Genomic DNA, 26900 nt, shown 5'->3' on the forward strand with positions numbered 1-26900 from the left:
GTGATATCCTTAGGTTAGTTAGGTTTAAGTAGTTTAATGTTCTAGAGGACTGATGACCTCAGATGTTAAGACACATAGTACTGAGAGCCATTTTAACCGTATATTTCCAAATTCATGTGCCTATCTGGGCTGGCGACCGTTAATTTTTTCATTCGTATACGAAATTTTCTCTTTTCATTAAATCCCAAAGTTTAAAGACTGTCCGATACCTTTATCCGTTAGGCACACACGCACGGTCAAAATTATAAATCCTCTAACAGGATAACATTTGTTGGTGTCAGGACAGGCTAGTGTTATAAGAGGTCTACATCAAATTAGTCTCGAGGTTGAAGACTGTAACAATAACAACAGGGGTTTTAACATTAGCAAGGCTCTGTAATTTTTGTGATCCTTTTAATCGAAGATCACCTCGAAGTTTATGCACCTGTTAACGGAAATATCCGTTCTTGCAATAATTTGAGTAGTCATTATGGGGCGTTTATTCTGTCATAAGAAATCAAGTCGTAAATAACTTCTTTGCTGGAAGAGAAACTTTTTGAATACAGCTAGAAAGTAGCTTTTGTGTAGCAGCTGCTTGATGACTAATTTGGGAAAAACAGAAATGGCTTAGTGCGGACAGGTTACGCAGAGGTGCGTCGTGAGGAATAAAAAGTTGACGTGGTTGGTTCTAACACGAACTAAAATACACGAATGTGCTTTAAAAATATTGGCATAGAAACTTATGTAGTCCATCAAGCTTTTGGTATGTAATAACAGAAGCTGCCGTCTTATTGTGAAATAACGGCAAAATGTTAGCGGGGCACAGACAGCAAAATGTTAGCGGGGCACAGACAGTATTAAAACAAAAAATAAATTCAGAAGTGTTGCGTGGATCCTAAAACGATTTTTACACATATTCGGTAGTTTTTTCCTACAAATATAGCGACTTGGGCATTATAGAGTAGATTTAGTAGCTTCTATTTGTTGACCCGTTCCTAGATATAAATTTCTGGTAAGTTTCTAGGTGACATCTTCAAGTTTTAGAGTTACTGTTACTTCTAACCAATCTACATATGTTTAGATACATCCAGTGTTTGCAGAGGCACTCTCCGTTTTCGTGTTTGCTTTGCTCTGATAGAACTTTCACAGCTGGGTTCTCACATGGAAGAGAACGTGCCAGCGGAGCCGCTAAGTAGCTAGGTTTTACGCCAAGAGGCCTCCCTGTTTTTTCACTCATTTCTCCTTATTATCCGTGGGACAATATACTTGTTTTCATTATAACCCTGGAATTATTGCTCTTGCAATTAATAAACCCATTCATTTTTATTTTATAAAACAACAAAGTAGATGGTATGTTAGAGTGTTATCGGAAGTTCTCTGTGAACTATGTTTAATGCGCTCTTATTAATTATGACTTAGTAAATTTGTGGATATGCACTCATCTCTAAAAGTAGTAGTGTATCCATATCCAACCGGAGATTCCTTCTGATAGTGGGTCGCTTCATGAAGTGATTTTACTTTCTTCTCCAAAATCAAATCACGAATGTTTTCTGCTATAACGCGCCAAAATTAAAACGGCTAGCTTCCCAAGGAGATAAAAAAAAGTACTGGAACGAACTTCTTGACACACAGAAAATTACTGCTCACATTAAGAGATAGCTAGTTCAGTGGAAGTGGAATAGCAATTTTACTATTATCATTTTGTTCCGCTCCACCAGCATAGCTCACAGCCCCATGAAGAACAACGTTTTGCACAGTGTAAGGGACGATTATTTGTTCAAATAGGCTGTAATGTGAACGCGACCTTGACGAATTTGGCTGGTACAGTAAGATATACACTCAAAATTAGTTACAAATTGTCATTATCATCTTCCGTCGGAGCGCAGAAACACGTCACTGTTGTATGATACAACTGAAATGGCTAATTTTTGATTAAGTACGTCGTAGCACCAAGAGATAAATGAAGGAGGTAAGAAATTATATTGCACAAATAGATCCTTCGTAATTCGAGCAGTGTGGGATAATTTGTGCCGCAGAATTAGGAAAGTGTGTTCCAACGGTCAGTAAATAAGTGAAACGAGACTTTTAAAATAGTGAGTTGTATGGTACCGTGATATGAGGCGACGACATAAAGCTATTATTTGTATGGTAATCTAATGACCTAAATAAAATTCAAATAATGTAAGTAAAATTCTTCTGGTTCTGTGACCTCGTTGTGTTTTAACATAAACAGAAGTTTTCCCCAGTGATGAACGCGGTCTTTTTCAAGGTAGTGAGCTTTATCACGGTGACAGTTTGATGGTACTGAGGTGTTGAAACTGGCAACGGTCACGAAACACATGTCGTATTTTGTGGTTTCTGTACAAAAAATATACGGTTCTATGTAGGAGCAAAATTTTTATTAAGCACATTTAATGTAAATTCTTTAACCTTCATGCAAGGCAGCTGCAGAAATATTCCTTCCAGTTTCACTTCCCTGTTCTCTCTTGTTGCTATCTTGTAAGACAGTTCAGCATCAGCTCTTCTGTCAAACTAAGTGACGTTCTCAGTGCTGAGACAGAGTTTATATTCAGGGGCCTCGTGATCCTCCCCTAAAGAGCGCCATGTTGACGCACAAAGTTAAAGTCACACACATACACATAGAAGGGCACCCAGGAAGGAAGGGAGAGATGGAGGGAGGAAAAGATACACAGAGAGAGGGTGAGAAAGACAGAGGAGGTGTGTGTGTGTGTGTGTGTGTGTGTGTGTGTGTATGTGTATGTGTGTGTGTGTGTGTGTGTGTGTGTGTGTGTGTGTTTGAAACAGAGAGGGACAGAGAGAGAAAGAGCGAGAGCGCTACATGCGCACTTCTGCTACGGAAGTGTACACAAGTCCCCGCCGACGCTTACCCTCTTTCGGAGCTTCCACTAGCTGCGTCAAGATTTTTTTCTGCAGGAAAGTGTTTCGACAAGCAGACGTCTGAAGGAATGTCGCGGAAGCACAGGAACGTCATTGTAACGTACAGGTTTCTGTAGGAACTGTAACGCCAGTGAACTCGTATTCCCGCCCTGTCAGTCTAATTTAGGATTCTCCTCACTTCATTAACCTACTGCAGGCATATATGAAAGTGTCACTTACACAAGCTAAATTCACTTCTTTCTTTTATAGATGTGCAACAGAACTAGTACTCCTTCTTAAATCAATGCCATTTAAACGAGGTAAATTGCTGAAATTGGGCACTATTCATCACTCTGTTTTCTCACAAAATTGGTTCAGGCATTCTAGAAGCAATCTAATGTGAACAATGACCTGATTCATGTCTTACCGCATCAAAATCATCATAATCATAATAGCCGTCAAAATCATCATCGTCAGCATCATATTCCACGTCGTTTCATCGTATTCGATGGGTCGGTGAAAAAGGCTTCTCCACTACTTATGGTCTTTAAAACAACTCTCCCTCTGCAATGATGTCCAAGGAATACCCTCTCTGCGCAATATCACATTTCTCCAAATCCTTGTACCCTATTCTTGCTCGTCTCCGAGTTTCAAATCTGTGTAAAAATGTTATATTTGCTACAGCTTGCCTGAACATTTTAACTTTTCTTTCAATAGGTAGTTTACACGTGATAACCGGACAGAGAGTGGAATTTGTTCTCACGCAATAAGAAGTGACACATGGTAGAGTAGGGTAGCTATAACGGGCTGAAGTGACACTTCTCCAGTCTCCATATCATGTACTTCGTCATTAACTAATTTTAAACGTCATACCATACCGCTTATCACGATAAAAATCCCAAATTTGTAAGTTTTAGAGTTAGCAGAATGGACGAGTTGCTGTAAGGCGTATTATAACCAATTAAGTATGTTTTAATATATTTCTACCCTTTCATAATCGTAAGAGGTGAGTTAACGAACTTAACATGACAGAGAATTGTGAAGCTCCCAGAGTTTTTATCGTGGGAGGAATATCTTTACTTCTGCACTGCTGGCAGATAACGACGTTAATATTTAAAATTTATTCATTTTTCAGAAACATGAGCAGGAGACATCCCTCTTTCTGAGTGAGCACTGATATACAGATTTTCTCCGGCTAATGAGAAAAGCGAACATTAGTGGCTCTGTAGGGCTATGAAGAGCTCCAAAAATTTAAGCAGATGACAGCGAGATGCCTTGCCACGATTATTGCAAGACATGTCTTTGCTGCTCCAAGTTTTTTTTAATGCGGCATAAATATTAATTTGTTATACGGAGGAAGAGAGGTGGTTTGGATCGTCGATTATGTAATTTACGAGTTTTGGAGCACGTAATTGTTACTAACTTTTGAGACTGTGTTTTAAACAGTGAACATTCATTCCTTATGGCGTGTTACAAATACTTTGGGTAGAGAAGAGAGCTCCGTGCTGTGATAATATTTACACGGCATATAGGCGAGCAATCTATCTTACTGAACTTCTTGTGAATACTTGTTTCGGGCTATAAAAACTATATTCCGTGAGCGTTAATAGATAATTTGTATAACAAAATCAGATTACTCACAGGCGTGAAATATGTGAATGAACTTACCGGGGTTTTATTTCAGCTTTCAGTCAGACAAGGCATAACTGTACTATACAGAACAGACGAAGCAATGTTGTTTCGTATGGCTATTTATTGAGCAATACAGTACAAGAACGTTTAACTAGATACTTAATTTTGGCTCATTAAAAGAGAATCAGTTCGTAATCCACAACATAACAACTGAAATTTTTATTTCGTTCATTCTAGGAATTATCGATGAATACGTTTTTCTCTGGTGTTCCCTGCTGAATAGTGCAGCTTGCTGTCTGCATATACGGAGCCTGAAATCAGAGATAAGTAAAAACCGAAGAACAGTCTCCGATCATAGGCAACAGCACCGACGTATGACCGCTGCTACATTTGGGGTAACACTTCCCCTAGATTTGACAACTACAAGAAGTAACTGTAGTGTCGTATGCTGCAAGTGGTTCTACATAAATCAAAAACTTAACGTCGACTATACTTTGAAAAAGGAAAGTCGTGTAGTGCCCTTAGCAAATAGAAGTTTAATTTGCGAGGGAAAGGGAGCATTTCCGCTGTGTAAAATGTTTTACGAAAATTTCTCTATTTGCTTGGTCGATGCTACTTTCTAACATTGCTTTTACTTTCGCTTCATAATGATGTGGAGTAGGGAAAACGCGATGAGCGTCCATGTGAAAGACCATTTTTCTGATTATACTGTTGTATTCTTTTAGACACATATATGCGAGAAGAAATAAGCTGTACCTTTACTCATCTTAAAACGAAAACTCAAAGCACAACTGTTTCTAATTGTGGTCTTTATGCAAAACTCCTGATTTGCAGTTTTTGCCTCTGGTATCAGTCGTGTATCCCCATAACGATGCCGTCGTACTTATTTTATGAAACTGTGACGAATCACGCTGATATTATTTGATCATACCTAGTGCGGGTCCTATAGAGACGAGCAATGCCCAAAAACAAGTCGAACGATGGTTTTTATAGGGTGCCCCCTTCCCATATGTATCACGATTCTTTGGATATTCCCAATATATAATTCTGTTGTCTGTCTTTCATTAAAGTAGTTTTATCTGATTTTACTGTTTGAAGTAGCTTTGTACCCATACTGTTATGAACATTAAGGTTCGTATTGTTACCAGTACCACAAGCTGCTTGTGGTTGCATTAATACATGTTAATGGCATTAGTGAAACTATTCCTGTGCAGCACGTTCGATATAGACACAAGGTCGTTCGCAACTGTAGAGAATAGTTTGGATAGAATTTCGGTATGAGTAAACAGAAAAGTGTAACATTTGCTAATGTTCTGTCCAGACTGGGAAAAAAATCCATCGCAGGACGGCCTTCAACGATAATATACCTCAGCTCATGGCAAGCTACAATAAACGTTTGGTTAGTATTATTTGACAAGAAACTAGGTGACTTTTAAGTGATTGATATTCCCTTGAAAGTATAAATTTCGCAGAACATGAAGTTTCGTTTCCGTGTTGGTTGAAGAATTTAGTATGCAAGGAACAATTTAGCCACTAATCTGAATTCCTTCGCACAGAGGATGTGTAAGTAATCGCGTTTAACCCTAAAGGTTAACATGCGGATCGAAAAGGTTCAGTACGGTGCATCATAGATAGATCCTTTGTGCATCAAAATAATTTCCACTCTCGCCGATACTGGGTACGCTGTAGTCTAAGGGACTGACAAGTATAGCCGCATGTGATAATTAATTCTCTGTATAATTCTCTTCAGAATAGTGACATGGTCTCATGCAGATGTCTCTCTCATCGATGACCTGTGGAATTTTTAATTCCGGTAGTCCAGAGCGGTTTATCTTCAAGAACTATGGTATTAGAAATAAAATAAACGTGAAATTTTTGTCGTCAAATAACGTAGTACTGTCACAGGCCCATGCCAGATTGTCTATCTGTAACAAGAAATTTTGATAAATTAACTAATTTATTCATGGAGCACTTCGCATTACGTCAGTAAAACGTAGTTAAATACCAAATATTACAATGTATTTTCCGTGTTACAAACGTACTCCTGTGTACTATAGGTAGAATAGGTGAGAGGGAAACAATGTCACAATTGATAGAAACATCCATAAATTTTACAAATAATAATTTTACTTTTAAAATTATGATTCTACAAGTAATTACCATCAAAATTGTGACACTGAAGACTGAATTTATGATGTCTTTGCTGCAGCATGCGAAGTATAGTTTCTCTCCAATTTTTTGTGTATTACATTGCCTTTTGGGTTATTGGTTGCATCCCTAACGCTTCCCTTATTATTTCATTTTTAATTTTGTTTGCCCAGTGCAGCCTTTCACAGATCTTAGAAATTTTATTTCGGATACTTCTAGTTGGAACTTTTTATTTCTCAACATTCAACTTTGCACCCCGTAAAATAACGTCAGCACTGGAATGACTTTTTTTAAATTTCAGTTGTGTTTCTTTCTTTTATTACCCTTTATTGTTCACCTTATTGTGCCACATATATGCTGGTAAGTATTAGTTTTCATCTGTGCATACATATCTCGTTCATGATTACTTGGCCCTCCCAGATGGGGGACTTGCTATGGGCTGGAAACCGCACACTAAAAGTCTTATAGTGGTCCTCATAACAAGGATAGACGTAGAAAATGACCAGACATGAATAAGGATATGAAAAAAGGATTAGTGTATGATTTATTATGGATAATTTTTCCGTATTTGTATTGAGATATTCCTTATTTATATTGAAAATTCGTCTGATTTATTTCTCATCCGATTATCTCATCTTCTCTCTCACCAAACAGGATAGCACATAATAATGTTTTATTTACTGTCTGTGCATACATCATTAGGAAGACTTCATGATGTAATTTGTGTGTTATCTGGGGTATGCATTGTGCGAAATTTAGTGTACAGATCTGCCAATTTTGGCAACATCCATGGCTGTAACCGAATGGGCATTGAGTCGAAATGAGAATGAATAATAAATACGGATATGTCATTCCTTACTGATCAATCTCTAAGCCGAGTTACGTAGTGGAAGACGATTGCTGGCTTGGCAATCTCTCGGCAACCCATGTGCAGATGTTTTTGTTGTGCTGGGCCTTTTTTCGTAATTTTGTAGAGTTTTACAAAGTAAGTAATGGGTGAGGCCTTTTCCTGTTTAGTGCGGACACAACGCCAATTGGACTTTATCTGTAAACAGCTGGAACTACGTTGGCCAAGGATGACAGGCTTGTACCTTGTACCCTGGGCTACAGTGACGTTGAGACCTCAGTGGCTAAAACAGCGACACCTATGGCGTTGCCGGAATCCCGTGGAAACTCGTATATGACTGCATCTTAGGATGCGCAACATCTGACCGATTTTCCTTACTCGAGGGTGAGTCGCGGACATTGGTGGCAGAAAAATCGACTAATGTCTCCACATGTGTGATATCCGGTGCTGGCTCAGTTGTGTTATCGATCTAAATGACCACAATGGGGGAATCAGAGATTATGGCTCAAACAGCGGTTTATCGATCGCCTTTGTGCCCACGCACCATTCGTGAATCAAACAGGGAAACAGAGGAAACTGACTGTAGTACCTGAGGTACTCTTTGCGGCACAGGGTATGGTGACTTGCTGAGTATAGATGCTGATATAAAAGTGGCGAGGCATGGAGAGCACTCACAGCTCGCATTATTGTGTTATGGTCTTGAAAGATAATGTCAGGCGGATATGGGAGATCCGTTATAACCACCGATGTAACAAAAATGTAACAGCTGATATCCAAAATACAGGCTATGTAAACGAGTGGTGATCGTGTTGTCCATCCAGTGGCAGCCCACACAATCTCGACAAGTGCTGAGTCCGTTTGACGATGATGAATGAAATTTGACAAACCGCGCTGTCTTTGGATGCTCCACAGACGCGTAGGGCCATCTTGTTGCTGTGGGCACAACTAGGAATCTTATGAAAAGACGACATGCTGGCACAACGGTGTCCAGTATAGTTGGGCACATCACTGTTAGTGTTTACATCTCCGCTGCTGCGTCAAAGAAAGCCGAAAAAATTGTTGCCGTGCTCACCTCAGTGGTTTTCCAAACGTCGTCGCACTGCCTGTGTGAAAACTAGTCTTGCTCAATGCGAACCTATTTATCGACTCAAGGTAGCTATGTTCGTAGCTGTAGGATCCTGAATAGCCGAGAGGTCAAAATGACTGTCCTCTAGATCACTGGTTGCTAGAGGCCATTGAGAACATGTAGGGAGGAAAGCGTGGCGCTCCTGCACCCATCAATTCAATATTCCCATTTCTCTCATGGCATCCCGACCAACACTATTGCAAAATTATAAGTCGCAGTCTCGATAGCCTATGATCCTGCTGCTGCCAAAATCAGATAGGTGTCGGTGAAACTTTGCACTTCGTACTGGAGGAATAATACGACCTTTTATAACTATCATTCAATTCGACTTATGAATGAGATACTCGCTTTATACACAGAATATATATGTCGTTAATCCTGACAGCTTCGGCTGGCAGAATGTTTAAGAATTTCCATATGTAAACATGTATTACATTTCATGCTCTCTTGGAGTGTGTTGCATGACCTCTTCATGGTGTTGCTATTTTAGGGAACATTTACGTATTTCAGCATCATTTTGGTTATAGTGTGACCTGTTCTGTAAATGTGTCCTAAGAACTGTCATCTTTTCTTCCTCGTTATTTCTGATATGAAGTCTTTGTTATGATAAAATGTAATGTTACTTCTTACATTAAAAAAATCTGATTTTTAAAGAGAACATCATATTGTTCTAGTAAATAGTACATAGGCTTTCTGGCTTCACTGGTGTTTTACAGGGCTTTATTTTAAAGATTTCAGACAAGAATTTTGTTTACTGTCAGTATTCTCATTTATAGCCGAAGTTTATTGCATCTTGTGTATTCTTTCCTCTGCAATTAACTATTTTTATAGTTTTTTGGGATTGTTTCTCTCAAATATTCCAATTTCTCTACCTCTTCTATTGGAGCGACGTTGATATGCTTTTATATCCGTCAAAAGCTGTGGAGTTCGTTTGCCATACTGACTGCAACTTCCAAGGGATTGATGCATTTATGAGTCTCTCAAGAAATAAGGAAAATCCATCTGCAAATATTTGCTATATGTCGCAACACATTTACTCTTTCATCCCAGCGTGAGTGGAAATATTTTGTGCTCTTTAAGTTTATCAATCAAATTTTCATAATGTTTCCAAAATGGGATTCTACGGACGTTGAGGTAAAACATGGCCTTGTCTGACGCCTTATCTGCCTATTTGTTTGAAAAAATTTTTCATTTATAATAACCAAATATTTGATTAATTTTACTACTTGGAAATCGGCGATCCCAATAACCTGATACCTTGCAATACTAGATTACTTTCAGGGACGTTAATTGTAGAAAGAAAAGAAGGAAGCATCGATTTGATGGTGAGACGTGAAAGCAGCGGCGGCGTAGGGTTTCGTTTGAAGCGCCGGAGCGCAGGGCCAGGCGACGCTTTTTGAGCACGACGCTTTGTGCAGACGCCGGCCTCTGCCCAAGAATGCCGCCCGCCCTATCCCGTGGCCTGCACCAGCCGACTCTCCGCTTTTTGCTCGCCCGCTATTCTGACAATTTGCTGTGTTCCCTGGATTTCCACCTGAATGGACAAATCACACATTATGATGAAGTGTCAGTCACTTTTAAGGAACAGTGGACCGTACACGGTATACAACTTACTGTTCTTTGTAAGGGGACGTTTCTGAGTGAGTGCGTTGATTCCAGGTTTCTTTGTCTCTGTTTCTAAAGAGGATGCTACAGCCTGTCTCTTTTGTCAGTCATTCAGTAATTAAATACATTTAGCAACCCTCTTTGCGAAGACTGCGATGTATTTTCGGAAAGAAGCAGTAAAAATTATTTACTATACTCCCTCGAAGACGTATTTTACATACTTTATTATACTGTTTTCAAATCCGCATTAGGTAATTAGGTAAGTTTTTAAGCTTTCTCTGTCGGGGTCAATTTCCACAAAATTTTTCTGAATTGTAGGCCATTCTTAATGTACCAATGTTTCAATTGTCCTTCATCAGGGACTATATACGCTTACAGCCTGTATCAAAGGTTCGAACATTGGAGCACCTTTTGACGACATGACGCCGTCTACAATCTGCAAGAATTACACTAAATTTTAGTATTCTTTTGGGATACATTGAATTAAATCACAACCCACATGACTTCCCCTAAGATTCCGAAAAGATGTTTTTAGTTTTTGGAGACTTTCTTGCATGAATTTCTCCATATAAAGTCACTTGACTTTTAAGTTTTATACTTGTACAAACGTACGTATCCATTATCCTTCTGTGAAAGGCGTATTGAAAAATATTACTTCCATAACTGATGGCGAACATCTTTCCTGTTTAACGGCAGAACAGTCTTTCTGTCAGTGCCATATCATATGGGGAAGTGACACAATTTTTATTATTTCTGCATAATGTATTCGATTTATTTTAGGAATACCGTCAAATGCCAATACGAAGAGTCTTCTGATATGGAAAAGATCTCCTTAGAAATTAAGTTATGTATACCCTTTTCTCATAAATGTATCTGTTACGTAATATTCAATGCTGGACTATTTCTAAGGCTTCTAAAGCACACAATGTGTAGGGAAATCAAACACACGCACATAAAACCAATACCAGATCTTCAAATGCTCTAAAGCCTTCATATATAAGTATATAAACGCTCATCCTAAACACGCGTGAGCGTTACCACCCACAGCGAAACTTAAACTAATTCGTTGGAGATTTTCATACTTTTCTCGTGATTTTCTGTGTTTTTCAGTAGTCCAATCAAAATTGGGAGTGTTCATTACGGTTATCAATATGAACTAAAGAGATGCGTATAAGAGTGGATATCCAGTGATATTAAGGAAAACAAAAGCTTATAAAAAGCTTCTGATGATTACGTACAGCTGTGGCTTGCAGCTTATGCATGTGTAAACATTGAAAAATACGTAACACTGTACTTGAGGGGCAGCGGACCAAACACGATATTTTAATTCCCAAGGAGGCGTTAGGCACAATTGTTAGATGACAATACTTTCAAATTTCTGTTATAAGACGTCAGTCATTAACAAAGTGAAACACAGACGAACAGACTGCTCTAGAGATAGACATGTAGCCACCTATAATGCAGCATATTCTCTCTAAATTATAAAGAAAAATCTTTGTCAGTAATTTTACTGAAGCTACACATATCTCGATAAACTAGAAACTGATAGCAGTGATAGTTTAATTGTTTCTGTATGGTGTGTAAGCTAAGTTGGTTTTATGTCGGAATCAGCCCATTGTTAAAACGACGTTATTTCTTGCCAGGGTACGCCTTGAACTAATGTAAACTCTGCATTGTCCACACAAATATTCCCGGCGTTGACATACCTGTATAGGCACGTTCAGAAAGCCATTAAATTAAAAAAGAAATAACAGTGATACTTCTGTTACAAAATTAATAGTATGTGGAAAAGACAATTAAATGGGAAATGAAACGTTGTGCTTATCGCAGTCCACTAGTAATTCAAATCCACCTAGAACGACAGTGAAGGAGCATACCAGAGCTGCGTATAAAATTTCGACTGGATCCTTTCTGTCGACCGCAAGACTAAACCTATATGTAAACAAAAACTAGAGTAAGCCCCAATTTGCTAGTACTGATATTCCCAAATCATACTGTCATCATCGGAGCAGGTTTCTGGTGAGCCAATAATTATTTGGGATGCCTGTAGTTTCGTAAGTGGTGGGCGTCACAAGACATCCTGTGAAGCAATACAAAAAAGCGTTCTCAGAAATCTACCTAGAAGATACAGTTCAGAAGCTCATTCCAACCAATGAATCTACTGGCCACAAATAGACATGATCTCTTTGAGGATGTCCATGTATAATTTAAAATCAGTGACTCTGAGGCAACTGTGGCAACAAAGGTTAACAAAGTACATTGTCAAATTAAAAGAAGTAGAAAGGTTTATATGATCAGTAAGATAGATATAATGGCGGTGGTGTCATAACTCGCTGAGGAGAAACAAGTACAAGAACTGTGGTTCAAGTTTAAGAGAATAGTTGACCATGCACTCGGTTGATATGTACCTAATACAACAGTTAATGACGGATGATCGCATCCATGATATAAAGTCGTTGTAACGAAACTTCTAAAGAAAAAGACGTTCCTGCATAGTACGGGTAAAACACAATAAAGGCTGTACATACTGACGTGTTGAATGACACACGTTTAGCAATCGTGAGGGCAATACGTGATGCATTCTGCATCTACAGTAGCGGAAGACTACCGAAAGATGTCTCACAAGATCCAAAGAAATTGTTATATTATGTGCACACACCTATGAAAGACACAGCAACTAAAATCAAGGTTAGCAAAGCGAAAACAGATATTCTGAACATCAGCCCAGTTAACTCTCGCTCCACAGCAAAGAGGCGTGATGCGGAAGTTATTATCAGTGGAATTAGGGAATGCCTGTAACGGTTAAAACTGAACGGAACGTAAGGTCCCATTAAAATGCGTATCAGATTACACAGGATTCGCGACTGGCGTAGTACCTCTTTTAATCAATATATATTATAAAAGAAATTGCACTATGTGCGAGCTGCTCAAATTCAGGAAGGAGTCTCAGTACGATCAAGCGAGTTATATGGTGTGATAGCCCTGTACCTACGGTACTTGGAAGGAGGCTCCATTTTCACCTGAAGGAAGTGCTTTTGAAGAATAACGGCAGGGAAGGTTGACCCTCTAGAAATTTCTGAAACATTCCAGAACAGTCGAGAGTACTCGAGAGCATTCCACGACATACCAGAATGTTCCGGAATGTTCTACAATTATCTGGGATGTTCTGGAACGTTCCAAAATAGTCTGATCTCTTCAGAAAGATTCCAGAATGTACAGAAAAATCCCGGCACACCCCACGGATATAGTTTTAATGGGAAAGGACGCAACCTGTAACAAGCGTAGAAACAAAGAAAAAGTCACTTACAAGGAGTTCTGCGCTTACCACTTAATGATCAGAGACAATGAAACATACAATCACATGAACCATGGACCATGGACCTTGCCGTTGGTGGGGAGGCTTGCGTACCTCAGCGATACAGATTGCCGTACCGTAGGTGCAACCACAACTAATGGGTATTTGTTGAAAGGCCAGATAAACGTGTGGTTCCTGAAGAGGGGCAGCAGCCTTTTCAGTAGTTGCAGGGGCAACAGTCTGGATGAATGACTGATCTGGCCTTGCAACATTAACCAAAACGGTCTTGCTGTGCTGGTACTGCGAACGGCTGAAAGCAAGGGGAAACTACAGCCGTAATTTTTCCCGAGGACATGCAGCTTTACTGTATATTACTGTATGATTTACCCTCTTGGGTAAAATATTCCGGAGGTAAAATAGTCCCCCATTCGGATCTCCGGGCGGGGACTACTCAAGAGGATGTCGTTATCAGGTGAAAGAAAACTAGCGTTCTACGGATCGGAGCGTGGAATGTCAGATCCCTTAATCGGGCAGGTAGGTTAGAAAATTTAAAAAGGGAAATGGACAGCTTAAAGTTAGATATAGTGGGAATTAGTGAAGTTCGGTGGCAGGAGGAACAACACTTCTCGTCAAGTGACTACAGGGTTATAAACACAAAATCAAATAGGGGTAATGCAGGAGTAGGTTTAATAATGAATAGGAAAATAGGAATGCGGGTAAGCTACTACAAACAGCATATTGAACGCATTATTGTGGCCAAGATAGATACGAAGCCCACACCTACTACAGTAGTACAAGTTTATATGCCAACTAGCTCTGCAGATGACGAAGAAATTGAAGAAATGTACGATGAAATACAAGAAATTATTCAGATAGTGAAGGGAGACGAAAATTTAATAGTAATGGGTGAGTGGAATTCGAGTGTAGGAAAAGAGAGAGAAGGAAACATAGTAGGTGAATATGGATTGGGGCTAAGAAATGAAAGAGGAAGCCGCCTAGTAGAATTTTGCACGGAGCATAACTTAATCATAGCTAACACTTGGTTTAAGAATCATGAAAGAAGGTTGTATACATGGAAGAACCCTGGAGATACTAAAAGGTATCAGATAGATTATATAATGGTAAGAAAGAGATTTAGGAACCAGGTTTTAAGTTGTAAGACATTTCCAGGGGCAGATGTGGACTCTGACCACAATCTATTGGTTATGACATGTAGATTAAAACTGAATAAACTGCAAAAATGTGGGAAATTAAGGAGATAGGACCTGGATAGAATGAAAGAACCAGAGGTTGTACAGAGTTTCAGGGAGAGCATAAGGGAACAATTGACAGGAATAGGGGAAAGATATACAGTAGAAGAAGAATGGGTAGTTCTGAGGGATGCGTAGTGAAGGCAGCAGAGGATAAAGTAGGTAAAAACACGAGGGCTGCTAGAAATCCTTGGGTAACAGAAGAAATATTGAATTTAATTGATGAAAGGAGAAAATATAAAACTGCAGTAAATGAAGCAGGCAAAAAGGAATACAAACGTCTCAAACATGAGATCGACAGGAAGTGCAAAATGGCTAAGCAGGGATGGCTAGAGGACAAATGTAAGGATGTAGAAGCTTATCTCACTAGGGGTAAGATAGATACTGCCTACAGGAAAATTAAAGAGACCTTTGGAGAGAAGAGAACCACGTGTATGAATATCAAGAGCTCAGATGGCAACCCAGTTCTAAGCAAAGAAGGGAAGGCAGAAAGGTGGAAGGAGTATATAGAAGGATTATACAAGGGCGATGTACTTGAGGACAATATTATGGAAATGGAAGAGGATGTAGATGAAGACTAAATGGGAGATACGATACTGCGTGAAGAGTTTGACAGAGCACTGAAAGACCTGAGTTGGAACAAGGCCCCCGGAGTAGACAACATTCCATTAGAACTACTGACGGCTTTGGGAGAGCCAGTAATGACAAAACTCTACCAGCTCGTGAGCAAGATCTATAAGACAAGCGAAATACCCTCAGACTTAAAGAAGAATATAATAATTCCAATCCCGAAGAAAGCAGGTTCTGACAGATGTGAAAATTACCGAACTATCAGTTTAATAAGTCACAGCTGCAAAATACTAACGCGAATTCTTTACAGAAGAATGGAAAAACTGGTAGATGCGGACCTCGGGGAGGATCAGTTTGGATTCCGTAGAAATTTTGGAACACGTGAGGCAATACTGACCTTACGACTTATCTTAGAAGAAAGATTAAGAAAAGGCAAACCTACGTTTCTAGCATTTGTGGACTTAGAGAACGCTTTTGACAATGTTGACTGGAATACTCTTTTTCAAATTCTAAAGGTGGCAGGGGTAAAATACAGGGAGCGAAAGGCTATTTACAATTTGTACAGATACCAGATGGCAGTCATAAGAGTTGAGGGGCATGAAAGGGAAGCAGTGGTTGGGAAAGGAGTGAGACAGGGTTTCAGCCTCTCCCCGATGTTATTCAATCTGTATACTGAGAAAGCAGTAAAGGAAACAAAAGAAAAATTTGGAGTAGGTATTAAAATTCATGGAGAAGAAGTAAAAGCTTTGAGGTTCGCCGATGACGGCAAAGGACTTGGAAGAGCAGTTGAACGGAATGGACAGTGTCTTGAAAGGAGGATATAAGATGAACATGAACAATAGCAAAACGAGGATAATGGAATGTAGTCAAATTAAATTGGGTGATGCTGAGGGAATTAGATTAGGAAATGAGACACTTAAAGTAGTAAAGGAGTTTTGCTATTTAGGAAGTAAAATAACTGATGATGGTCGAAGTAGAGAGGATATAAAATGTAGACTGGCAATATCAAGGAAAGCGTTTCTGAAGAAGAGAAATTTGTTAACATTGAATATAGATTTATGTATCAGGAAGTCGTTTCTGAAAGTATTTGTTTGGAGTGTAGCCATGTATGGAAGTGAAATATGGACGATAAGTAGTTTGGACAAGAAGAGAATAGAAGCTTTCGAAATGTGGTGCTACACAAGAATACTGAAGATAAAGAGGATAGATCACGTAACTAATGAGGAGGTATAGAATAGGATTGGGGAGAAGAGGAGTTTGTGACACAACTTGACTAGAAGAAGGGATCGGTTGGTAGGACATGTTTTGAGGCATCAAGGGATCACAAATTTAGCATTGGAGGTCAGCGTGGAGGGTAAAAATCGTAGAGGGAGACCGGGAGATGAGTACACTAAGCAGATTCAGAAGGATGTAGGTTGCAGTAGGTACTGGGAGGTGAAGAAGCTTGCACAGGATAGAGTAGCATGGAGAGCAGTCTCAGGACTAACAACAACAACAACAACAATCACATCCTCAACACTCGCCGTTCATTCCAACAATTCCTGGTAGATATGTGGCACAAATAGAAACGGAACGTATTCTTTCTATACATAAGACTGAATGAAAAGAATTTTAAGAATTTTAAATGACGGAAACACTGACGACATTGGAACAATGGTAATCGTATCCCCATCATACATAGGAAGTTCGAGACACATACACGAATATCCTCAACGTGCTATAACCAACATAAGAAAATATGGACGACCTGACGTCTCCATAACATTCATATTCAACTCGTCGTGGCCATAAATCAATGAACAACTATGATACGGACAATATCCCATGCATCGGCACGACATAACAGTCCGAGTTTTCCAACTAAAATACATGAGATTTACTGAAGTCATCACAAAGTAGTACGTCTTTGGAACCATTAGATGCTGGATAAACACAATCGAATTTCCAAAACGAAGACTGCCTCACCCACACAATCTCATATGGGTACACGACAGAATTCATCCCTTGGGTATCGAAAAAATCATCCAGCCGGAATTGTACGACATAATAGTGCAAAACATGATTCACCGGCCATTCGGGCCATTATACGCAAATTCGCCACCTATGGAAAATGTACAAACAAACACCGAAACCCATACTTGGATGACATACAAAACCGAGTTAATGGCTATCCGAAATACAGAAGATGATCACCCGAACAGAAAAAATACGGAAACGAGGCAATGAGGAACTGGAAATAGATAAACAGGCGGTAGTACCATGTAACACATCGCTTTCCAAAATACTCCAAGCACACATTAATGTACAATACTGCAATCAAGTGATATCTGTGAAGTAATTCTGTAAGTGGTGGACAAAGCCAGTGGCATGGCAGTATTTCAGATAGACAAAGACAGTGAACAAGAAAAGAGAATCGACGAGATCCTCGCGTACTAAATGAGAAGATACATCAGCAGCAACGAAGCAGCGTGCGGATTTTCTGGTTTCACATACAGGAAGGCGAACCAACCGTACAACGTCTAGCAGTACATTAGGAGAATGGACAGAGAGTTTACTTTGCAAAAGACACAGCCAGAAACCTGCAGGAAAACCACTTCATAACACGTCATTACCGGCTTTTTAGCAACTGGATCCATACGCGAAACTATTACTATATGTCCACATCCCTACCTATTATACACAGAGCACAACAAGAAACGGAACGAAGGAATTATTGTAGAAAATCATCCAAGAATCATGAGAACTGGCGCACTAGGCCGAGTATACGCTGTACATCGTAAAGATGTCAAGATCGTTGACAATTGCCTGTACCAGACGTACAGAGAAGCATGCCACCGTTTAGGACTACTGGAAGACGACAACCACGGAGAATTAACACTACAAGAAGCCTCATTCACAGCATCAGCTAAACAAATGACTTATTCGCCATAATCCTATCAACATGTTACCCATCGAAACCAAAAAAGCTCTTGGACTCCTTCAAACAGAGTATGAGTGATGACATGCTGTACTAGATCCGACAAGCTCGTCCTGAACTGACCATAGAATTCAACGACAACTTAAATGACATCTTAAATGAAACACTCATTCGTCTAGAAGATAAACATTTAGCTATAAAAAAAAACAGACCTTTGTAGAGCTTAGATTATAAGACCCACGAAAAGATACTATATGTGGAATATCTACGAAATTATCAAGGAAAAAGCTACAATATCAACGAACTAATTCAGTTCATTGCTCACAACAAACCACTCATCAATGTCAACCATAAGGAAATTTACAACGTTATCATTCACCGGATTGACATCAGCACTGGTGAAATTATTTACTTGGTAACACGAGGCGCACGAGGCAGTACCGGGAAAACATTTCTAATAAATCTGTTGCTGGCAGAAATACGTGCTAAACAACATATCGCACTTGCATTGACATTGTCCGACATTGCAACCACACTAATGGAAGCAGGACGGACTGCCCATTCCGCCCTACAACTACCGCTGAATACAGCCGAAGGACTATTCCCGGCACGTAAAATCTCAAAAGCATCTGAACGGGATGAAGCAAGATAAAATAATCTTCTGGGACGAGTACACAAAGGCGCATAAAAAGTCACTGCAAAACATTGACTTATCACTACAGGAATTGCGAGGAAACTCAAAGTGATGGGAGGAGCTCTCTGCTCATACTTTCAGGGGCTCTTTGACAAACACATCCAGTTACCCAAAAGTCGATGCAAGCAAGCGAAATCAATGGAAAATTTTTGGTATGTTCCTGTGGAACCAAACTGCTGAGGTCACCGGTCCCCAAGCTTAAGCACTACTTAATATAACGTAACGTAACTTATGCTAAGGACAACATACACAACACCCATGCCACGGATGGCGCGGCTACCCCAGACGGCACGAGATCAGTGCATGCTTAAGAAATCACATCTCTGGCTCCATACACAAATACTGCAACAAACAAAACATATGAGAGTTGAACTATCGAAAGACGAAACAAGAGCACATTTTGCTCAACAACTCTTAAAAACTGGCGAAGCCCCATATCCCACTGACCAAACGACAGACCTCACTAAATTCAACAGTAATTTCTGCAAAGTAACTACTTCTGGAAAAGAACCAATCGATCAAATCTATCCAAATATTTTTCACAATATACCAATCCAGTCTGGCTATTTGAAATGGCAATTTTGGCAAATAAAATTAATACTGTCAACGATGTCAACTTCAATATTCACAAAAAAAATTGCCAGTGGAGAGAGAATATACGAATCGATCGACACGATAGTATTACGCTGAAGAAAGTGTGACCTGCCCTACAGGATTTCTACACTCCTTTGAAGAACCAGGAATGCCATTACACTGCCTTCGACTTAAAACTGGATCTCCGAACATGCTACTGAGAAATATAAACTCACCAAAACTATGTAATGGAATAAGGATGATCGTCAAACAGCTATCGAATAACATCATCGAAGCCGAACGTGACAGGAAAGTAGAAAGGACATACACTATTTATCCCCAGAATACCAATGATCTATACTGAACTGCCATTCCAATTTAAAAGACTGCAGTTTCCAATCGACAATTACTATTACAATTAACAAAGCGCAGGGAAATTCTTTAAAATATTGCGGCGTCAACCTGAAGGACTCCTGCTTCTCTCAGGATCAACTATACGTAGCCTGCTCTGGAGTAGGAAATTCGAAAATTTTTACATATATAACCAGGATATCAAAATGAGAAATTTTGTTTACAAATAAGTACTGTAAATGTTTAGATTATGTTCTAAACAAAAAAAGTTGTACCTCTTACAGTTTAACGAGTATTGTAAGTAGTTGGAATATGTTTTCATTTTTTTCCTGTCATACTTTAAAGTTATTCATTCCAGCTGCACACAATCTCATATCAACTCCTTCAGCGGAGCTGGGTACCGCAGTTAGTCATATCATAGATCTCACGAATAAAAGACTGCACCCACGAACTCAAAGAATGGACAGCCTACAAAATATACAGCAGAAGTATTCGGCAAATATACTGTCCAGTATCCTTGATACCGATCTGTTGTAGAATTTTAGAAAATATTCCGAGCTCATACGTAGAGAGGTTCCTCGATCAGAATGACGTCCTCCATACCAAGCAGGATGGTTTCTGAAAACATTGGTAATATGAAACCCAACTCGAGCCTTTTCACATGACGTGCTCAAAGGCAAGCATGTAAATACAGTACTTTATGATTTCCGAAAAGCATTTGACTCAGTATCACACTTATAAATATTACAGATGATATAACAGTATGGGCAATGAGTCAATATTTGTGACTAGTTAGAAATTTCCTTGTAGGGAGGAAACAACATGTTAGCTAGGATGGAGAGTCATCGCAAGGTGTGGCAGCAATTTCAGGTGCCTCACATAGTCGTGTGTACTGTATATCAACGACCTTAAAGAAAATATTAAGAGTGACCTCGGATTTTCGTATATGATGCAGTTGTTTATTATGAAGACCCTCTGATAAAAACTACACAAATATTCCGTAAGATATTAGAGTTCAAAGTGGTGCAGTGATCGGCAATTTGATTTAAATGTTCCGATAAGCAAAGGCGTACACTTCGTAAAGGAAGAAAATTGTACTGTTCTATGACTGTAATATGAACGAGTTACAAATGCATCCTCTGAATTAATACAAATACCTGGGATTAATGATTGTAGAGATACGAAATGGAAAGATTTACTTACGTTTAGCCGTAGGCATAACAGGTGACAGACTATAGTTTATTGGATGGACACTACAAAACTGGAGTTCACTTGCAGAACTCTCGTGCGACTCATCCACAAAATATTGCTCAAGTTTATGGGATACACACAAAACAAGACTAACAGTGGATACTGAAATTATACAGGAAGAACAGCAAGAAAGATCACTGGTTGCTTTTACCAGTAGGAGAGTGTCTCGCAGATGGTAAAGAAGAAAACTGGCAGAAAATTGAATATAGGCTGAACTCTCCCCAGAAATTTTACTTACAAAGATTAAAGAATCAGCTTTGAATGGTAAATAGAGAAGTTTACTACAACGCTCTACCTGTTGCTCCCGTTGGAGTGACAAAGAAAAAATTATATCAATTAAAACCCTCGCAGAGGTGTCCAATCAGTCATTTTTTCCCGCCAGCATACGCGAACAGAACGGGAAGTTTTGAGATGCTCTCCGCCACGCTCTTCACAGTGGCGAATCACTCCACGCTGAAGTGAATCACAACATGGTAAGCAGTGTAGTGAAGGACATATCAAATTTACTTGTGGTGTAGCACCTAGTATTTTAACTCCTATCCATAAAACCCTGTTGAAAATTTTGGTTCCTTCGGTAAACTTGTGACATTTTGTCGTTATATAATACAGGATGTCTCAACTGCAATGGTTAATATATCAGAAGGCAACAGTATGGAGAATTTCGAAGTAAATTGCCCGTTTAAATATCTGTCCTTTTTCCTTGTATATAATTCCAGCTAGTTTCCTGTTTGTATTAAAAACACCTGCAAAGTTGATAAAAAGAGCATAGAAATAGGTTAATGAAACTGTTCACGCATTGTCAGGCAGTTGACATTAAATTTAAGAAATAGGTTGTGCTGCCTCCAAACACCTTTCAATTTCATTCAGTGGACTAAGCAGTACTCTTCATAATGTAAGTCACTTTATTTATATCAAATATTCATTGTTTTGCGTCCAATTCTCTATCCTTCCACACTCTCCTACGAGAAATCAGATCTTCCTGCGGGTAGTTGGTAGTAAATGACGCACTAGATCCATCGATCACGGAATGTCAAATTTAAATCCACATCTACATCTATACTCCGCAAGCCACCTGACGGTGTGTGGCGGAAGATACCCTGGGACGTATAATGTAGAAGATGAAAAGTATAAGTCATACTAAAAACATAGATTTATGTCTCTAGACAAGTGGAATTTCGCGCGAAAGTAAAGGAAACTAAAGTAGGAAGGAACAATTTAACTTAACGTCGACGACATGGTCATTAGAAAAGTGGCTGCACAGCTTGGTAGCGATAGAAAATGGAATCAGCCGATCCATATTTAAATTGACTCAGCATTCGTCAGAGATGATTTAAGGAAAACCTAAATTTACATGTCAAGACGGGATTTTAACCTCTCGCGTACACTGTCGCTATCACTGCAATACGAGCAAACACCAACGAATACGGAATTATGCGGTTTGGAAATCATATATGACATTCTTCACAACTCCAAAGAATAGTTTTGTGACAAAACCTGTAACAAAGGCCGTTATTCTTTCAACGGCATCTGATAACGAGTGCAGTGTTGTTTTTAATACTTGTATTACAATAGATATTCGACTAGACTCTCGATCTATGCCTTTTTTAAGAAGCTGAACTCGCATTTCGGAAAGCCGGTGATGAAACGTTCGTCCGCTCATCATCACGGTTTTGGTTTCAGTGGTTTACCTACATTGCTTAAGGAAAATTGTGGAATCGTTCTTCGGAACAGAAAATCGCTGATTACCGTCTACATCCCAACCCCCGCCCCCCCCCCCCCAAAAAAAATGGAGATACTTTCTTATTTTCACTGTATCGACAAAGATAAACTCCACCACCTACTGTTAGTTTTTCGCGTTATCTCAGCTGTTCCATAGAATTATTATTGACCGCTCCCGGTTGGAATTACCTAATAAGAGACTTAATATTTGACATTTCGTTCGATATGACTCGGCGTTCTTCAAATGAATTTCTCAATTTAGCACACACGTTAATCAGATCTAGATTTATGTGATCATTCTAACTGCAATAGTAGCGAATAGGTACCGTCAAATACTCTTTTGTATCCAACCTTGGCGCTTTCATAGTTAAATCTAACATTATAGGATTTATTTACTAATTCTTGTATACTACGTTACAAACTGCTATTCTGTGACACATTCCTCGTTTTAAATTGAAACGTAGTATTTTGTAATTCTTTCCCTATATTCCTCCTGCTACATCTTATCCTGTCCACGGGGGAATCAACCATTGGCTATCGGCTAATTTTCCAGTTTGTATTTCAATTGTATGGTTTGGCTTCCCCGTTGTCACGGTTGTCATTCGACTTAAAGAGTGCAAAGTTGTATACATCATCTCTCTGCGAAACTCGTAAACGTTGTTCTGTGTGTTGTCATGTCTGACCTGTTTAATAGTAGTTTTTGCTTTAGCAGAGACTGGTAAACAGACAGGCAACTGCCAAAAAGTGCGCGAGAAAGTATCTGAAAATCACACTCCGGCTTTTGGATCCCTCCCCTTCAACCAGACAAACGCTTTCGATCTAGAAAGTGTAATTTCTATGTTCACAATGAGCCTGCAATTACAGCGAAGGTAACATCTTCAATTTCATTTTAGATGCTAGTTCCTCATTCCTTAATGAAGTTATGTCCATCACTACAAAGTTGTAAGCAATGTTGCTGTGTGAGCCCATGTATGCTGGAATACAGTCTCCATAATGTCGTGACTGTGCAAATGTATTACGATCGTTGGCTTGTACTTCTGTTTTCATGGTTTTATCGAAGTGACCTCCAACTACTCATTGCATAACACACTTCAAGTCACCACATCTCACAATACTAACATTGCGAGACATTTTGCACTAGCGTTATAATACGAGGTCATTAAATCATATTGAGTGTGGCCCCTGCAGCTACTGAAAATGTTCGCACCCTACTTCTGAAACAGTACATTATTCTGACAACTCTACAGACATCCCTGCGATATGATACATCTACGGTACCGGTATTTTTATCTTTGAGGAACGCAAGCCATTACACTAAGAAAAGGTCAGTGTTTGTTAGGGGAAAGAGGGTGTAAAAGCCCCTAATTTCCTACGAAAATAACCGCAGGTACTTTCTGCCTTCTTTGCTTCCTTAACTATTTCTTCCAGGAAGCTGCACACTGTGGGATAACATATAATAATAAAACTTCCTGTATAGAATATATCGTGAACGGTAATAGTACTAGAACACTTCGGCGAGGTATGATGAGAGCGGCGTGTCACGTTCTATTAGCAGATTCATAGGTCTAATGATACATCCAGTTTAGTATTCCGTAAGTGCGTAATTAATTAGCTATGTGGTATACTGGAGCTTTGTCAACGCTTAGAGATTTATAGATGGCATTAAAGAAGTCCTGGAATTTATATATGCAGCTACAGTCATAACAGAAGTAGTGGCAACACACATAGTGGCACATGGCTTGTAGTGAGGGATCTCCGGGATATACGTGCGAAATTTTACGTTGCATTACGAAAGTGACCCTGCCAGACACCAAAGTAATCGCTGGTTCGGGTGTCTAACCGCGCGTTACAAATACGTACGTCATACGTAAATTCCTACAGGGCTATAACTGCTGTTTATTCAGACAGAACTTGCGTGAATTTCCAATAGACAATTGCTTTTCCTTGGTCCATAAGATTGAAGTGAAACTTGAGATTATTTGGCGAATTTTAGGAAGAAATCGAAAGAAGAATTCCTCACCAGGTAGTTTAGCTTTCTAAGATTCATACGTGTTTACGTTTTCAAAGCCACTTAGAAATTCATCTTCCGTGCAGCGACATTTATAGGTTTGAGTTTGATTAAATACACTGGAATGGATTCAGTGGAACGCTGGGTATGAAATACTCTGAACCGTCGATGTAATGAATATGCAGTAACAATCGATAATTTGTGCTATCATGGTACTTCAGTCAGATTTGGTGCGAGGTCGTTTTAACCACTAGGCGATGTGAGTTTTCCTCCTGTCCTAACTTCAGATTTCAGTGCCTTCTAGCATTACGGATTCCGGAAATCTACTGGTGCAAAACATGACTTGTAGTGGAAGTTCGATTCAGACTTGAAAGTATGCTCAGGTAGAATGATAGGTAAGGTTAAACACGATAAGCACGAAGTCTGAATTCGAAACTCGGTATGACAAAATTTTTCCAATTATCAAGATTTATTGGCAGCAGTTTTCAGCTCCTTAGGGACCAGTAATCTGTTACTGGTGTATCATGAATGGAAATTATGTATGTCAGGATCGTTTTAGTCTATCTTAGAACAATGTTATCCGTTTAGTAAATAACACCAAGATAACAGTTCAGCCAAAATGTTTTGCATGCCCAATTTTGGTGATTCCTCAAAGTGAAGTAGAGCTCCTAAGTAAAGTCACCTTTTGAGACAAAAAGGATGCGATATTCATTGGGCTCGTTTTCTTTTAAGTATCTCCTCTCATGGAATGAGTGACAACGTACAAACAAAATTTTCTACAGTCAAATTTCAGAGACATTAAGAAAACAGTAGTTGACTTTCTGTCCTCTTTTCATGGAATTTCAAACAAGATCAATCTTGCAGAACAGTTCAGGGGCAATGATATTGAGGGAAACGTCAAGCGTTTTGATCATTTTGTGGTATACGGTCGAGACACTGACATGGGCTCATTGAACGAAGGCCGTTAGCCGTTACCTTATTCGCATCCGTAATGCTAGAAGGAACTCAAGCGAAATATGTGTTACCTCAAGGGTAGAGCAGAATAATCAGGTCTCCACTGCGCTCATAAACTCGAAATAAGTTTTTTAAGTAGAATGGCAACACCAGCTACGTGTATGGAATAAGACCTTCTCGTCTTTATGTCTCGGCCCGATGAAAGCAGCAAAGAAGAACGTACATTACCACGAGACGCCACATAACAATTTCATACAGGCCAAGCTTACAAGGAACTTTATTCCTAACCAAAATGACGTGTCTGAGTTGATAAAGATATTGAGTTGGATATATTGTGTCTTAGACTAGCGATATACTAATTAAGGCATGTTATACTGTCCCTCTTCTAGTGTGAAGAGTAGGCTTCTTTATGATGCTTCTCTGTTAAGATCTCTAAGCAAGGGCGAGAATGAGGTCGGTTTCCGTGAAATTTGTATTGAAATGAACTGAAGTCTAATGTGTCTTCTCGCAGCGTACCAGCCGTTAAAGTCCTGCCGTCTATACTAGGTCCGTATTACACAGTAAAAATTCCTTGAAATATCTTTTATAAATCTTAGCACCACGCTCTAACCTTTACAAAAGATACGATAAAGCAACCCCAGAACATCCCAAAGATTCTATGAAACGCCTTATATAAAAAAATATTTGACCAAGTTCTATTACAGTGCAGTATTGGCATTAGATATGACTGATGAACAGCGGGTTGTAGTCTACAATCCATTATGCTGTCAGCCATGATGTCTTGTGCCTACATGAGATAACATTAATTGATAGAACTATGTTCTATAAAATTAAAAAGAGGCAAGAACGAATCTTATAATCATATAAATAAACACCTACCTTAAAGCCATCCGAAAGCTACCGAATTCATTATTCTGTTGTTCCTGCAAGATAATTTTATTTGTTGGCTTTGCATTTTCAGCTTATTAATGTACGTAATGTAGCTAAGTTTTGTATTTATGTGCAGAGGCCCGCGTTCAGGTTTGAACACGTGGGAATTGATCTGCATACTGATGCAGTGTACTATTCAATTCCGCTTTCCATTCCGGAACGATGCTGGTGACC

General features: G+C 39.3%; 1 protein-coding gene and 1 long non-coding RNA gene across 2 annotated transcripts in view; one reads left to right on the forward strand and one right to left on the reverse strand.

The window, feature by feature from the left end:
- Nucleotides 1–26900, reverse strand: part of LOC126298455 (uncharacterized) — a 1052314-nt gene that overhangs the window by 275685 nt on the left and 749729 nt on the right. The gene's annotated exons all lie outside the window — the stretch shown is intronic.
- Nucleotides 1–26900, forward strand: part of LOC126298457 (uncharacterized) — a 180049-nt gene that overhangs the window by 1253 nt on the left and 151896 nt on the right. The window lies entirely within an intron of this gene.

This window comes from Schistocerca gregaria, chromosome X (genome assembly GCF_023897955.1).
Source record: "Schistocerca gregaria isolate iqSchGreg1 chromosome X, iqSchGreg1.2, whole genome shotgun sequence".
NCBI lineage: Eukaryota > Metazoa > Arthropoda > Insecta > Orthoptera > Acrididae > Schistocerca > Schistocerca gregaria.